The sequence below is a fragment of the Zingiber officinale genome, chromosome 3B (assembly GCF_018446385.1).
Source record: "Zingiber officinale cultivar Zhangliang chromosome 3B, Zo_v1.1, whole genome shotgun sequence".
Taxonomy (NCBI): Eukaryota; Viridiplantae; Streptophyta; class Magnoliopsida; order Zingiberales; family Zingiberaceae; genus Zingiber; species Zingiber officinale.
Window position 1 is genome coordinate 113,228,546 of NC_055991.1, and position 16,839 is coordinate 113,245,384.

The following is a 16,839-nucleotide window of genomic DNA, read 5'->3' on the forward strand; positions in this document are numbered from 1 at the left end:
CAAACCATTAGAAGGTCGTAGTGTAATTAGGTATTAGTTTATCTTGACTATATAATTACACTAGTACACTCAGAGTGTATTGAGTAGGACCATTAGAGGTCATTTCTTTTATACTGACTTTATAAAGGAACAAAGACCTCAGTTATTATGGAAGTGTGTGCTCTTAATCCTAATATAATAACAAACACATATGTTTGATATTTATTTCTTTAATTTATCAATGGGTGAGATTTAGTTCGATGAATCAATAAACCCGATAAGTTGGGAAATGATATCACTTATAGTGTGTGTTGTTGATTATAGAAGGAAACTGTGTCCTAGAGATACTAGGTTGATAATGTCCTCAAGAGGAGCTCATAAAGATTGTCATGTTAAACCCTGCAGGTGGACTTAGTCCGACATGATAATAAGGTTGAGTGGTACTACTCTTGGACTTAGATATTAATTAAATGAGTTGTCAGTAACTCACTTAATTAGTGGACATTCGATATCTTAAACACAGGGAGACTAACACGCTCATAGTAAGAAGGAGCCCAAAAATGTAATTTGGGATTGGTGCGGTAGTTCAATGATAGTTCTCTAGTGGAATGAATTATCATTGATAAAATTAAGTTGTGTGTTCGGGGCGAACACGGGATGCTTAATTTTATCAGGAGACCAAAACCAATTCCTCCTCTCGGTCCCTATCGTAGCCTCTTATTTGTAGAGTTCTATACCCACCTATACCCACCTTCTATACCCACCCAATAGGGGCCGGCCAAAGCTAGCTTGGGAACAAGCTAGGGCCGGCCTAGGTATGAATTTGGGTGGCCGGCCCTGGCTTGAACCCAAGCTAGTGGGGGCCAGCCAAATTAAATTAAAAAGGAATTTTAATTTTAATTTTTATTATGTGGAAGAAATAATTTATTAAAGAGAATTAAAATTAAAATATCTCTCTTATAAAAGATCTACAAAAGATTAAAGAAAGATATCAAATCTCTTTCCTTATTTGTAGATTGGTGAGATATTTTATTTTTCTCTTTAAAAATTATTCACATGTTATAAAATTAAAATTATAGAAATTTCCTTTTATCAACCATGAAGAGATTTTTTAAAGAGAAATTTTATTTTAAAATTTCTGGAAACAAATTAGGAAGTTTTAATTTGTTGATTGAAACTCTCCTAAATTGCTCTTTTGATTGTGGCCGGCCATCACAAGGTTGATTAGGAAATTTTATTTTATTTTTCTCAATTAATTCATGTCAAGGAAAATTGAGGAAATTTTATTGTAATTAAATTTCCTAATTTGCCTAGGCCAAGGAATATAAAAGAAGGGGTAGGGGTGCCTTCATGAGATACAACCTCTATTATTTTCTCTCCCTCTTTTCCTTGGTGTTGTGGCCGACCATCATCTCTTCTCTTCTTCCTCTTTGTGGTGGCCGAAACTCTCTATTTCTTGGAGCTCTTGTGGAGGCCGGATACTACTTGGAGAAGAAGAAGAAGAAGGAGAGGAAGCTTGCATCTCTTAGAGCTTGGTTGGTGTTTTTCTTCTTCCTTGGTGAAGCTTTCTTGTTTTGGCCGAACCTAGCTAGGAGGAGAAGAAGGTGCTTGGTGGTTTCTCATCTCGGAAGATCATTGCCCACACAACGTCCGAGGTTAGAAGAGGAATACGGTAGAAGATCAAGAGGTTTTTCTACAAGGTATAACTAGTAATTTTTCTTTCCGCATCATGCTAGTTATTTATGGAAATAATACCAAATACAAGAGGTTTACGTTCTAGAATTTCGAATATGTTTTTCGATGTTGTGTTCTTTTGTTTTTTCTTTTCCTTGTGATTTGATTGTTCTCTTTGGTTAACCTAAAGTTATTTTAGGAAATTAAATATTAACTTTCTATAAAAGGTTTTGTCTAATCGGTGGTGGTTGCTCTCATATCCAAGAAGGCCATGTGCCTCGCCACGTCAGTACTGGGAACCAATTATGGAAATTAATATTTAATGGAATTAATAACTTAAGGAGACTTGGGTCGAACGTGTTAAGTTCCGCAGGAGATCCAAGTCAAAACCTAAAAGAACAAATAGATTAAGTTTTGGATCAAACGTGTTAAGTTCCGCAGGCGATCCAAAATTTAATTTAAAAGAACACATGGTAGCTAGGAAAAGGTTCAGACCTTTGTACAAAATTTTTGCATGGAACCTATAGATTTTCCGAGTAGCAACCAACAATTGGTATCGAGCTAGGGTTTTGCCTCTGTGTCTTTGGTATTAGTTTAATTATGCACATGTCATACATAATTTAGGCAAGTTAATAGTAGGATGTGCTAACTTTGTGGATGCAGGATCCAACTATTATGGCTTTTAGTTATTATGTGTGATTGGACCCTTGGACATGTCAAGGGCATTTATATGTGTGTGCATGATTGTATTAAAATACAGCAGGAGCTGTATTTAGTTTTATTAGGATTTTATTTTTGATCTAGATACATGTACATTCCTTTTATGGAATATAGGATCAAAAATGTAAAATTCTATTTATGTCGCGGATCGAATCTTGCAAAGCGTGGAACCTTCTAAGGACCAGAGGCGCAGCGGAACTAGGAGCAAGATGGATGCGACAGCTAGACCCGGTGGCGGTGGCCAAATATGGCAGCAGCTTGGGATGACAACACACGGAGGACAACTAGAGATAAAAGCCATAATAGTTGAAAATTAGTTTCTCTATTTATTGCTTTTATATTGTGCTGTGTGTGCATGTTAGTTTACAAGTAAAGTAGACTAGCATAGTTAAAATTCCTCATTTATAAATAACTAAGTGGGAGAGGGATTTTTAAATAAATCCCATGGTCTCCATTACTGGTTTGTAAGTGATGCAAACAAGCTTGCGCGTTGGCTCTGAGTACCTTCCTCCATAACGGATGAGCTTGTTTGCGGATCACTAGAACATACTTCCATTTATGGATGACTATAGGAAGTTAATTAAGAGCGTGTGATCTTCCCCAACGGAAGGGGCATAATCTTATTAATGGACTTAGTGTCAAGTAATGGTATACACTTAGACACATCTAATAGTATCCTCCCGAGTCACTGCTATTATTTGTGTGACCAAATAATACCAACTATTAATTTTATTTGTCAAAAGTTAGGTTGACAAGATAATAAAATTAATGGGTTAAAATCCTCCTTTACAAATGTTGAATTTGTATACGTCCACACTAACGTGGCATACAAAATTCACGGTGTTATGAGGTGTTGGTTAATTTAAAATAGTATTGTTTGAGGAATCAATATTATTCTAAATTTAGAGTTCTGACCAAAAGTTATTTGTGATTCTTAGGATGACTTTCAACCCATTGGCCATCATACTAACAGAATAGACTTTCTGGACCTAATTACATAGATTGGAAAAGAAACCGGACATTGTTCTTATCTGCTGAAAGCTATAAATTTATCTGAGCGGTGCCCTGAAGCACCTACTCGTGAATCTACCCAAGAGGAGATTGAATTTCATAGGAAATGGGTAAAAGCAGATGAGATGGCGCGGTGTTACATTTTGGCTTCAATGTCAAATGTATTGCAACATCAGCATCAAGATTTACCAACAGCCTATGATATTATGAACAATCTCAAGGAACTCTTTGGTCATCAGGATAGGGCTTCTAGGCAAGAAGCCATGAGAAAGATAATGACTGCCACCATGCAAGAGGGTACTCCTGTAAGGGATCATATCCTAAAGATGATGGCTTATCTGAACGAGATACAGATCCTTGGAGGAGAAATTGATGGGGAAACCCAGATCGATATGATCCTCCAAACGCTACCTAGAAGTTTTGAGCAGTTCCGCCTGAACTATAATATGAATAAAAGGATTTATTCATTAGGGGAACTACTGACAGAACTTCAAGCAGCAGAAGGATTATTTCGTCACAATTCTCAAATTCACTTTGCTGAAAATGGTTCTACTTCTAAACCGAGAGGAAAGAAGAAGAAGAAACAAGTTGGCTCAGCAAAGAAAGTGAATAAATCTCAGAGTACGGGATTTAAAGCTGGAGTGAAGAAGCCGAAGGGCAAGTGCTTCATCTGCAAGCAGGCAGGACATTGGAAGGCGGACTGTCCTCGTAGGAACCAAAACAAAGGTATATCTCATGCTCTAGTTGTTGAAACATGTTTAGCGGTGTTATCTACCAGCACCTGGTGTGTAGATACGGGAGCCACTGATCATGTCTGCAATTCCTTGCAGGGGTTCAAGGAAACCCGACGACTATCTGAAGGGGAGATTATCGTCTACATGGGCAATGCTACTAAGGTGGCAGCTGTTGCAGTGGGAGACGTCTACTTATCTTTTAGTAGAAATAGAAATTTGGTTTTAAGAAATTGTCTTTATGTACCCAGTTTTAGAAAGAATTTAATTTCAGTTTCTAAACTGTTTTTAGATGGATATTCAGTTTCTTTCAGTAACGATGTAGTTATTAAAAGAAATAAAGAGATTATCTGTTCTGGTGCATTAGTTGGCAATTTGTATACTTTAAATCCATTTTCTTCCACAAAGCAAAACATGGAAATTTATAACTCATCTTCTAATTCTAATAAGAGAAAAGAACCTTTGGAAATGAACCAAGCATATCTTTGGCATCTAAGGCTAGGTCATATTAACTTAAGTAGGATTCAGAGGCTTATAGCCGATGGACTTTTGAGTTCATTAGAGTTGGAAAATTTTCCAACTTGTGAATCCTGCTTAGAAGGAAAAATGACCAAGAGGCCGTTCAAGGCCAAGGGGTATAGAGCCAAAGAAGTGTTAGAATTGGTTCACTCTGATTTGTGTGGTCCTATGTCTGTCCAAGCAAGAGGAGGTTTTGAATATTTTGTCTCTTTCATAGACGATTATTCAAGATATGGATACATTTACCTAATGCGCCGCAAGTCCGAGTGCTTTGATAAGTTCAAAGAATACAAGGCTGATGTGGAGAAATGACTAGGTAAAAGTATCAAGACACTACGGTCTGATTGTGGTGGCGAATACCTCTTAGGAGAGTTTAGGAATTACTTATCAGAGGCCGGGATTCAATCCCAATTGTCTGCACCTGGAACACCCCAACAGAATGGTGTAGCAGAACGAAGGAACAGGACTCTTATGGAGATGGTTAGATCGATGATGAGTTATTCAGAATTACCAAATTCATTTTGGGGATATGCTCTGGAAACAGCAGTATACGTTCTGAACTTAGTACCTTCTAAATCAGTTTCTTCTACTCCCATAGAATTGTGGAATGGGCGAAAACCCAGTCTAAGACATATTCGGATTTGGGGTAGTCCAGCACATGTGCTGAAACCAGATGCTGATAAATTAGAATCCAGTACAGAAGTTCGCGTGTTTGTAGGATATCCCAAAGGAACGAAAGATGGTTTATTTTATAGTCCTAAAGACCAGAAGGTCATTGTTAGCACCAATGCCCAGTTTTTAGAAGAAGACTATATAATGGATCACAAGCCCAGTAGCAAAGTTGTTTTGGAAGAACTTAGAGAGGACATGTCTACTTCAGTACCAACAGTACAAGATGAAGTACCACAAGAGACTGCAACACGTGTCACACATGATACACAACCACAGACAGTGCCTCGTCGTAGTGGGAGGGTTGTAAGGCAGCCTGAAAGGTTCATGTTTTTGGGAGAGTCTTCGGACTTGATCCCGGGAAAACATAAACCTGATCCACGAACATATGACGAAGCACTCCAAGATATAGATGCAACATCTTGGCAAAAGGCAATGAATTCTGAAATAGAGTCTATGTACTCTAATAAGGTCTGGGAGCTTGTAGAACCACCTGATGGTGTAAAAGCCGTTGGATGCAAGTGGATCTACAAAAGGAAAAGAGGGACAGACGGGAAGGTAGAAACCTTCAAAGCTAGGCTTGTTGCGAAAGGGTACACTCAGAAAGAGGGAATCGATTATGAGGAAACCTTTTCACCGGTAGCCATGCTTAAGTCTATCCGGATACTCTTATCCATTGCTACTCATATGGATTATGAGATTTGGCAAATGGATGTCAAGACAGCTTTCCTTAATGGAAGTCTTGAAGAAAACATCCATATGAAGCAACCAGAAGGATTTATTGAAAAAGGCAAAGAGCATCTAGTGTGCAAGCTTAATCGGTCCATTTATGGACTAAAGCAAGCTTCAAGATCTTGGAACATCCGGTTTAATGAAGTAATCCAGTCATATGGATTTATTCAAAGTCCGGATGAGTCTTGTGTATATAAGAAGTGTAACGGAAACGTGGTGGTATTTCTTGTACTATACGTAGATGATATTTTGTTAATTGGCAACAATGTTAAGGTATTATCAGACGTAAGGGTATGGTTGTCCAAACAATTTGATATGAAGGACTTAGGAGATTGTGCACATATTCTTGGGATCAAAGTTATAAGGGATCGTAAGAAAAGAATGTTGTGTCATCCCAAGCTTCATATATAGATACAATCCTTGCTCGCTTTAGCATGCAGGATTCCAAGAAAGGTTTCTTACCTTTTAGACATGGAGTAGCTCTATCTAAAGAGATGTCTCCAAAGACATCGAAAGAGATAGAGGACATGAAAGCTGTTCTTCATTTGTAGGAAGCCTAATGTATGCAATGCTATGTAGGAGACCCGATATCTGTTTTGCCTAGTGCATAGATATCGAGTAACCTGGACAAGGACATTGACTTCGGTAAAGCATATATTAAAGTACCGAGAAGGACTAGAGATTATATGCTAGTTTACCAAGCACACGATCGCTTCCCGTGGGTTACACGGATTCGATTTTCAATCGATAGGGATAAATAAGTCTACATCAGGCTATGTGTTTACTTTAGGAGGTGGAGCCATTTCATGGAGGAGTGTTAAGCAGAAATGCGTTTCGGACTCAACCATGGAAGCTGAGTATGTAGCAGCCTCTGAGGCAGCTAAAGAAGCAGTATGGCTCAGGAACTTTCTAATGGACTTAGATGTGATTCCTGGTTTGCCCAAAATCATCACAATTTATTGTGATAATAGTGGTGCAGTTGAAAACTCGAAGGAACCACGAGCTCATAAGGCAAGTAAACATATAGAGCGCAAGTACCACCTGATACGAGATATCGTGAAGCGAGGAGAAGTTGTCATCGCCAAGATTGCATCAGTGGATAACCTGGCAGATCCTTTCACTAAGGCCCTTCCGGCGAAAGCTTTCGATCGGCATGTGGAGGGAATGGGAATCAGATGTATGGTAGAAGATATGGCAGCTTAGTCATTAGTATAAGTGGGAGATTGTTGGAGTGTATACTGAAAGCCTAAGCTTTGTAAACATTCATTATGAATAAAGAATCACATTTGGTCAAATTGTCTACATTTGTTTGTAGTTGTTCATATAATTTATATTGTAGATAACATAGTATGTGGTGTCACATGCAGAAGATGATGTTATCAGTACCTTATAAATTATAAACAGTAGCTCACGACTAAAATGGAAAGGAACAAACCATTAGAAGGTCGTAGTGTAATTAGGTATTAGTTTATCTTGACTATATAATTACACTAGTACACTCAGAGTGTATTGAGTAGGACCATTAGAGGTCGTTTCTTTTATACTGACTTTATAAAGGAACAAAGACCTCAGTTATTATGGAAGTGTGTGCTCCTAATCCTAATATAATAACAAGCACATATGTTTGATATTTATTTCTTTAATTTATCAATGGGTGAGATTTAGTTCGATGAATCAATAAACCCGATAAGTTGGGAAATGGTATCACTTATAGTGTGTGTTGTTGATTATAGAAGGAAGCGTGTCCTAGAGATACTAGGTTGATAATGTCCTCAAGAGGAGCTCATAAAGATTGTCATGTTAAACCCTGCAGGTGGACTTAGTCCGACATGATAATAAGGTTGAGTGGTACTACTCTTGGACTTAGATATTAATTAAATGAGTTGTCAGTAACTCACTTAATTAGTGGACATTCGATATCTTAAACACAGGGAGACTAACACGCTCATAATAAGAAGGAGCCCAAAAATGTAATTTGGGATTGGTGCGGTAGTTCAATGATAGTTCTCTAGTGGAATGAATTATCATTGATAAAATTAAGTTGTGTGTTCAATGAATGCTTAATTTTATCGGGAGACCAAAACCAATTCCTCCTCTCGGTCCCTATCGTAGCCTCTTATTTGTAGAGTTCTATACCCACCTATACCCACCTTCTATACCCACCCAATAGGGGCCGGCCAAAGCTAGCTTGGGAACAAGCTAGGGCCGACCTAGGTATGAATTTGGGTGGCCGGCCCTAGCTTGAACCCAAGCTAGTGGGGGCCAGCCAAATTAAATTAAAAAGGAATTTTAATTTTAATTTTTATTATGTGGAAGAAATAATTTATTAAAAAGAATTAAAATTAAAATATCTCTCTTATAAAAGATCTACAAAAGATTAAAGAAAGATATCAAATCTCTTTCCTTATTTGTAGATTGGCGAGATATTTTATTTTTCTCTTTAAAAATTATTCACATGTTATAAAATTAAAATTATAGAAATTTCCTTTTATCAACCATGAAGAGATTTTTTAAAGAGAAATTTTATTTTAAAATTTCTGGAAACAAATTAGGAAGTTTTAATTTGTTGATTGAAACTCTCCTAAATTGCTCTTTTGATTGTGGCCGACCATCACAAGGTTGATTGGGAAATTTTATTTTATTTTTCTCAATTAATTCATGTCAAGGAAAATTGAGGAAATTTTATTGTAATTAAATTTCCTAATTTGCCTAGGCCAAGGAATATAAAAGAAGGGGTAGGGGTGCCTTCATGAGATACAACCTCTATTATTTTCTCTCCCTCTTTTCCTTGGTGTTGTGGCCGGCCATCATCTCTTCTCTTCTTCCTCTTTGTGGTGGCCGAAACTCTCTATTGCTTGGAGCTCTTGTGGAGGCCGGATACTACTTGGAGAAGAAGAAGAAGGAGAGGAAGATTGCATCTCTTAGAGCTTGGTTGGTGTTTTCTTCTTCCTTGGTGAAGCTTTCTTGTTTTGGCCGAACCTAGCTAGGAGGAGAAGAAGGTGCTTGGTGGTTTCTCATCTCGGAAGATCGTTGCCCACACAACGTCCGAGGTTAGAAGAGGAATACGGTAGAAGATCAAGAGGTTTTTCTACAAGGTATAACTAGTAATTTTTCTTTCCGCATCATGCTAGTTATTTATGGAAATAATACCAAATACAAGAGGTTTACGTTCTAGAATTTCGAATATGTTTTTCGATGTTGTGTTCTTTTGTTTTTTCTTTTCCTTGTGATTTGATTGTTCTCTTTGGTTAACCTAAAGTTATTTTAGGAAATTAAATATTAGCTTTCTATAAAAGGTTTTGTCTAGTCGGTGGTGGTTGCTCCCATATCCAAGAAGGCCATGTGCCTCGCCACGTCAGTACTGGGAACCAATTATGTAAATTAATATTTAATGGAATTAATAACTTAAGGAGACTTGGGTCGAACGTGTTACGTTCCGCAGGAGATCCAAGTCAAAACCTAAAAGAACAAATAGATTAAGTTTTGGATCAAACGTGTTAAGTTCCGCAGGCGATCCAAAATTTAATTTAAAAGAACACATGGTAGCTAGGAAAAGGTTCAGACCTTTGTACAAAATTTTTGTACAGTGGAACCTATAGGTTTTCCGAGTAGCAACCAACACGTGTCACCCCATGACCGAGACCAAGAAGTGCACGGTTGTGCATCCTCGCACGGCCGTGCCCCAGGAGTCGAGCCCGGACACCAAACGGTCGTGCTAATTGGCACGGCCGTGCGACACGATCAGAGAAGGGAAAGGGCATGGCCGTGCTTGCTAAATTGGCACGGCCGTGCCGCCGCAGCCGTGCCCTATCCTATATAACGGTTTTAACCCTTTGTCTCCAGGGGAGGGGCCGGGGAAGTAAGTCGTCGGTTGGAGAAACATCTTGGTGTCATCCCACGCCATCTTGGACCTTCGTCCAGCGATCTTCCATCACCATATCGACTCCAGAAGCAGAGAATTGGATCCGAAGGTCACTCGTCATCATTGGATAAGAACATCTCTTCTTTCTTTCTTCGTATTTGAAGATTGTATGTCTATCTACATTATGTCTTCGGGGATCTTTCTGGCACTTATGGAGTAGATTCCTTATTCTAGGACTAAGGAGTAGTTGTGGCTCGGTTTGATGTAAAACTCGTATTTATGCTTATACTCGTTGGATGATCTCTTATGCTTTGTCTCAATTGCATGTTGGTTGATTGTGTAGAAATTTGTCAGCCTGGTAGAGGGATTATCTCTAGATCATACACTTAAGGGGCCCTAGTGACAGAGGTAACCCGTTCATGGACATCTAGGATACTTCCTTGAAAGGAGAGGCAAATTCTCCTCAAGGAAGTGAGAGACCAAACTTAGCTCTTATTCTCTATTCTTAATATTACCAATTAAAGTTGTGTCCTCAAGATTTGCCGAGGCGCCCTAGTGACAGGGGTAAACCGTAACAGGACTTCTTAGGATCCCTCTTTATTCTGGTACATAAGAATAGTCACTTTAGCTTCCGACAAATACGTGTCGAAGGACAATGAGTGTAGGATAGAACGTTACATATCAATACCACCATAACAAAACTAACCTCCTAGAACTCCCCATTACCAAGTTTTGCACTTCGACTTACTAGCTCTTGACTCTTCTTCCCGATCTTTCTTCTTTAGATTATTCCCAACCATTGGTAGTCTAGCTAAACCTAAGTAAATAATTGCTATTGCTTATAACCAGTCCCTGTGGGATCGATATTTTTATTACTGACGATGAATCCGTGCGCTTGCGATTTGTAATAAGTTTTTTACGTCGTTGCCGGGGGTTGCGTCTATAACATTAGCAAAATCATATTTGATTAGACTAGGCTTTGCTTTTTTTCTTCATTTTCTGCATTTTTTTTATTTTATATTCTGCTACTATATTCCAAGTAGCATCTTATTATTGCATGCAAAGAGCTAACCTTTCAGGACAGCTACTACCATTCGATCCAGAGATTGATAGGACTTTTCTAAGAAGAAGAAATCTACAGAAAGCATTCCAAGTAGCATAAGAATCCTCAGAAATGGTCGATAAACTGTTGAAAGATTATGTGGCACCATATGCACGAGGGGTTCGGTCCAGCATCACCGACCACCCATTGAAGCCAACAACTTCAAATCAAGCCTACAGTAATCCACATGGTCCAGTAAAATCAATTCGGAAGAGGACCGCATGAGGATGCAAACCACCACCTAGAGCTGTTCTACGAGATCTGTGGCACTATGAAGGTGAACGGAGTCCCTCCAGATTCAGTTAGACTACTTCTCTTCGGGTTTTCCCTGAAAGACAGAGCCAAGCAGTGGCTGAACTCCCTTCCAGCAAACAGCATATCATCTTGGGAGCAATGTGAATAGAAATTTCTGGATAAGTTCTACCCACCCAGCAAAACTGCTCACATGAGGAACCTGATTGCTAGCTTCAAATAGATAGACTCAGAATCATTATTTGAAACTTGGGACAGATTCAAGAGCATGCTGAGACAGTGCCCCCATCATGGTCTTGAAAAATGGTTGATTCTACATACTTTCTACAATGGAATCAATTATCACATGAAGGTATCTCTTGATTCTGCAGCAGGAGGAGCATTGATGAATAAAAGCCTTGATGAAGCTGAAGAAATCATAGAGAATGTGGCACAGAACCACCATCAGTGGGCATATGAAAGATCTAGTGGCTCCTTCACAGGGAATCCAATTAAAGCGTCAGGGAAATTCGACGTGGATGCAGTCACACTCATGTCTGCAAAGCTGGACGCTCTGACCAAGAAATTTGAAGCCATAGGAAGCAACATAGCTAATACAAATAGCATGTGTCTGCGACGCTTGTGGAAGTACGGATCACGCTCAAGACACTTGCCCCTTTGGGCCGATTCAGGCACAGATAAACCAACTTGAGCAATGCAATGCAATAGCCAGCTACAATCAGAGGTAAAATAATTCGTACTCCAACATATACAACCCTGGGTGGAGGAACCGCCCAATTTCTCATACCGGAATAATCAGGACCAAGGACTAGCACATCAAAGTCATCAGCCTGGGCAACAGAGCTACTAATCTGGATAACAGACTTATCAACAGCAGCAACCTTCACAACTGTCCAGGATTGAAAAGATTCTTGAGGAAGCTCTCTCAGAACAAAAGGAGATGAAGAATGAGATCAAGCAATTGACTCAGAGGCTGGAAAATTTTGAAAAACATCAAAAGATACAAGACAGCCAGATAGCACATATAGCTCAGTCTTTCTCAAGAGCACAGGGAACGTTCCCAGAAAAGCCTGATATAAATCCAGTAGAACATTGCAACTGCATCGAGCTAAGGAGCGGACGGACTTTGGGAGATCCCCTAGATTACCTCCCAGAAAGAACTTGACTCAGAGGGAGAGCCCAATCAGATCCAAAACAAGGGTGGAGAGGAAATAACCGAGAAGACACAAGGAACTTTTCAAATACCTCCATAGAGTAAGACAATTCCTTTCCCTCAAAAGATGATAGCATCCCAGAAAGACGAAGAGTTTGACCGATTCCTGAAGAAGATCAAAGAGGTCTGCATAGAAGTACCACTGATAGATGTGTTGCACTAGATGCCGAAGTTCGCAAAATTTTTAAAGGGAATTTTATCTAATAGGATGTAAAAAGGTGACTTCGAGACCGTGACATTGACAGAGAGTTGCAGCACTATACTCATGGCGAACACTCCACCAAAGCTTCAGGACCCAGGGAACTTTTCCATACCTTGAAAAATCGGCTCTGAAATCATACAGAAGGCTTTCTGCGACCTGGGAGTTAGCGTTAGTTTACTCCCGTACTCTTTATGCAAGAAGCTGAGACTACAGAACATTAAACTGACTACCATGGCACTGCAATTAGTTGATCACTCATGTAGATATCCAATGGGAATAGTAGAAGACGTGCCAGTAGAAGTGGGTGGATGTCTCATTCCTACCGATTTCATCATTCTGGATATGGAGGAGGACCCCAAGATACCGATCATCCTTGGAAGACCATTCCTTGCCACCGTTGGAGCCCTCATTGATGTGAAGAGTCACAAGTTATCCTTGGAGATTGGCAAGGAAATGATTGAATTTGATTTATCCGACTCTTCTAACCGCGTCTCCTTTTCTCAGGAAAGCTCTAGCAGGATGAACATACACAGAGCTGAAGCATGTAGTTCCTATCAGAGTTCACCTCCAGTAAACAGTAAGAAGTATATATGTCCCGCACGAGCAAAACTAAAGGCGCAGGCTAGAGCACTAATCCTAGGAGGAGAGTCGTGCTTCCATGGGTTTAGTCCACACTAACTGAACGGGGTCGAGCTAAAGACCTAAAACAAGCGCTTCTTGGGAGGCAACCCAAGGATTTTTTTATTTCAATTTATTGTCCCGTTATTTGTTTCATTCCTTTAGTTGGTTTAGTTGAGTATTTTATTTTGGGTATTTCATTTTCAGGATGTGCATAGCCTCCACAAGCTGGCTGTGAGCATTTCATGGGCGTGGAAGCATCGGAGGAGCCAAAATGATGAAGGGCGAATCACTTTGAGCTTAAAGGAGCTAGCCATGTTACTCCACACAGCCGTACGAAGCCAACAAAGAAAAAAAGCCATGTGTTGTGCAACCCTGCACGACCGTGTGGCTTGTGCGGAGAAGAAAGGGGCACGGGTCGTGCCAATTGGCATGGTCGTGCTACACTGCAAGAGAGGAAGAAGATCCAGGCCGTGCCTATCGGCACGGGCATGCGACCCATGCAGAAGAGAAGGAGACAGGAGCCGTGCCAATTGGCACGGTCGTGCCACTTCGGCCGAGGGGAGAAAGGAGGAGGCCGTGCCAATCAGCACGGCCGTGCAGCATCAGACTTGACTTGGCCGTGTCTCAACCCGTGCGCGTCGCCTCCCCCTCCAAAAAAAACCCTATTTCCATCTCCCTCTCTCCCAAAAGCCTTCTCCTCTCTACTATACCTCATCAAACCCTGATTTCCCACCTCTAGAGCCCACTTTTGTTTAGATCTACATCTAGATCTAAAACTTCTTCAAGTCACAAATCCAAAAAGAGAGAAGAAACTTCCCTATTTTCCCTTCCTTCTACTCCCTTTCCATCCTCAAGACCCATTTCCACAAGAAACCCCTCAAAGCCTTGCACCATGTCACAGAACTTGAAGAGACTTGGTTGAGGAAGCGGTGGATCTGACGAAGGAGACGCACCGGGAGGCGACAAAGACAAAGGGAAGGCTTATACTTCAAAAGGCAAAGGAAAAAGGGTGGCATGCGATGAAGGTAACGAAAACGAATTCAATATCATTTTTAAAAATCATGAACAAAAAGCTAGATATGATATACTTGTCGCTAGGAAAATTACATGCACTAAATATATGGATATTATTACTATGAGCATGTTAGGAATTAGGGATGATGTAGGCTGGATGATAAGCTCTTTAGATTGGAATGATATCATATACGCTCATGCACCGACCTACCCCCGCCTAGTCCTTGAATTTTTGAGCTCACTTGATGCAAATTTTCTTCTGAAGATGACTATGTAGGGGTTATAACTTTTAGGATGATGAATAAAGAAGTTCGGTGGAATTTTAGTGATTTCAATAACTGTTTTGGTTTACCCATTGGTGGTGCCCAAGGATTTGATAATGAAATTAGGTGGAATGAATTTTGGACGTCGATAAGCAGATCAAAAGACCCTTATGAGCCCTCTAGAGCCAAAGCATGGCGCATGCAAAACCCGACCTTTAGATACCTTCACCGAGTGATGAGCAAAACGATCTTTGGTCGATGAGAGAGTGATGGGTAGTTAGAAAGATAGAACTGTATTCTCTTTGGGCGGTGTTAAATAAAGTTGATTTTGATTCGAAATTTCATTTCTTGCAAACTCTGTGAAAGGCAGTTAAGGCATCTTCGGGGATGATAGTGTTTGGAGGATTGATCACCCAAGTAGCATTCAATCTGGGTTGTGCACTTGATAGATTAGAGGTGATTCATGGTAATGACAAGATCGACATCGATTCTTGTCTTGCCATGAAAATGATTTGTCGGGATGAGAATGAGTTTGCTTTCCCTAGAACTAATGGTTTTCCATTACCCCTTCCTTGCCTCAAGCGCACTTCGGTTCGCGACCTCGCGAATTGGGTGATTACTGATCTACACCCCGAGACTGTACCCTCCATTGTAGAAGAACCCAAATACCACCAAGAACCCTCGTCATCAGGAGTCCCACTGCCTTCCGGACATCCGGAACCTCCTAGACACTCTTTTGCATATGACACGGGACCCTCTATGTTTGATTTTTCTGACTTCCGTACCTCTTTAGACTCCCTTCACGAGAAGTAAAATACCCAACAACGATTGTTGGAGGGTCGCTTTAAATTATCCGACGACCAGTTTAGGAAGGTACAAGATCATTTTCAGTTCACTAGGAACTTCTATAGTCAGGTGACAGGGTTCGTTCAGGACTATGATGTTGACCAGGAAAGAATGAGAAATTTTATGGATGATATGGATATCACTAGACAACAAGTAGATGCCTATATCAATATCATCAACACCTTGGCCATCTTCCTGGTATGCCTAGATTTCCCCCTGATACACATCGGGGGCCCCCTTATCCCCCACCCCCGCCAACGTATTGATTTCATCGGGACAATGAAAAGTCTAAGTCTGAGGGGGGGGGTGTTGTGTCCGTCTGCACAACCTGAGTCGGTTCTTCGTGTTTTCTTTTCTGCTTTGCATATTTCGTGTCTTCTGCATTTTTCTTGTTTCATGTTTTTATTTTGCATCTCATTTGTATTTTCCTTTCATTTTGTGGCATAATTGAGAACATCAACTATCTACTTTTTATGCTACTTGTCCGATAGTAAAATGGCTAGCATTTTCTTAGTTCATGAGTTGTCCAGATAGTGTCAGTATGTTTGGTGTATCTCCTTTCTCTATCTTTAGTAGCATGAAATAAGCTAAGTATTGTACGGAGTTTGGTATAAGTTTTGGCCTAACCTTAAGGACCTTATTTTTCTCTACACTTAAGTACTTAAGCTTGCATGGTAGATATACTTTTGAAATAGTTATGATTCATCCAAATTGTTTAGTACTTTTATTCCCATGGTGATTCCTTATTTTCATTTTGGTTACTGGATGGCCTCAGATCATGGAAGTGTTGGTTGCTACTCGGAAAACCTAATGGTTCCACTGTACAAAAATTTTGTACAAAGGTCTGAACCTTTTCCTAGCTACCATGTGTTCTTTTAAATTAAACTCGGATCGCCTGCGGAACTTAACACGTTTGATCCTAAGTTTAATTTATTTGTTCTTTTAGGTTTAGACTTGGATCTCCTGCGGAACTTAACACTTTCAATCTAAATCACCTAGGTTATTAATTCTATTAAATATTAATTTTCAAAATTGGCTTCCAGTATTGACGTGGCGAGGCACATGGCCTTCTTGGATATGGGAGCAACCACCACCGACTAAACAAAGCCTTTTAAGGAAAGCTAATATTTAATTACCTTAAATAACTTTAGGTCAACCAAAAAGAACAATCAAATCACAAGGAAAAAGAAAAACAAAAGAACACAACATCGAAAATAAATTCGAAATACTAGAAACGTATGCCTCTTGTATTTGATATTTTTACAAAGAAATAAAACTAGCATGATGCGGAAAAACATTACTAGTTATACCTTTCTTTTGAAGATAAAAACCTCTTGATCTTCTACCGTATTCCTCTTCTAACCTCGGACGTTGTGTGGGCAACGATCTTCCGAGATGAGAACCACCTTTCCACCTTCCTTCTTTCTTC

General features: G+C 39.9%; 1 pseudogene; it reads right to left on the minus strand.

Moving 5' to 3' along the window:
• Positions 1 to 11,476: 11,476 nt before the first annotated feature.
• Positions 11,477 to 11,548, minus strand: LOC121968920 (annotated as a pseudogene).
• Positions 11,549 to 16,839: the final 5,291 nt, after the last annotated feature.